The sequence below is a fragment of the Seriola lalandi genome, unplaced genomic scaffold, assembly GCF_002814215.2.
Source record: "Seriola lalandi dorsalis isolate HSWRI2012SDOR001 ecotype SW California unplaced genomic scaffold, Sedor1 jcf7180002054581, whole genome shotgun sequence".
NCBI classification, from domain to species: domain Eukaryota; kingdom Metazoa; phylum Chordata; class Actinopteri; order Carangiformes; family Carangidae; genus Seriola; species Seriola lalandi.
The window spans coordinates 3458089-3458601 of record NW_019525134.1 but is presented as its reverse complement, the minus strand read 5'-3'; the positions used below and the strand labels follow the sequence as shown (position 1 = coordinate 3458601).

General features: G+C 42.5%; 1 protein-coding gene across 1 annotated transcript in view; it reads right to left on the bottom strand.

Moving 5' to 3' along the window:
• The window catches only part of cltca (clathrin, heavy chain a (Hc)), a 32889-nt gene that overhangs the window by 3930 nt on the left and 28446 nt on the right, over positions 1-513 (bottom strand). The gene's annotated exons all lie outside the window — the stretch shown is intronic.

The following is a 513-nucleotide window of genomic DNA, read 5'->3' as shown; positions in this document are numbered from 1 at the left end:
ATCTGCAAAAAAAACTGTAGCAGTCTGCTGCGTTAACAGCATTAATATTATTTCTAATGAACTGAAGTAAATATAATACTTGTCATGATGACCTTGATGACCAACTACAGTATCTCTTAAGGAACCCCTGAATATATTATTTTTATTATAACTTTAGTCAAGAAACATGTGCAGATGAAATTGGCTTCAGGATGGGACAGTGATGAGGAACAAGTGAGGAATAAGATGATACTTGCAGTAGATGAGAAATGATTGTAACCTAGCTAACTCACTTTGTGTGTCGACAATGTGAATATAAGGTGTGTGTTGTGCCACTTGTTAAGTAACCACCCTTCGCCCCTATCCCCTGTTTTAAAGAACTAGTATTGCTGATATATAGCAGCAGGCTGTTCTTTGTGCCTGGCTTCCTGTAGGGAGCACCTGGCCTGAGACTCACCCTCCACCCTCCACCCTCCTCCTCCTCCTCCTCCTCCTCCTTCTCCTGCTCCTCCTCCCAAACTGCATCTCAGTGCT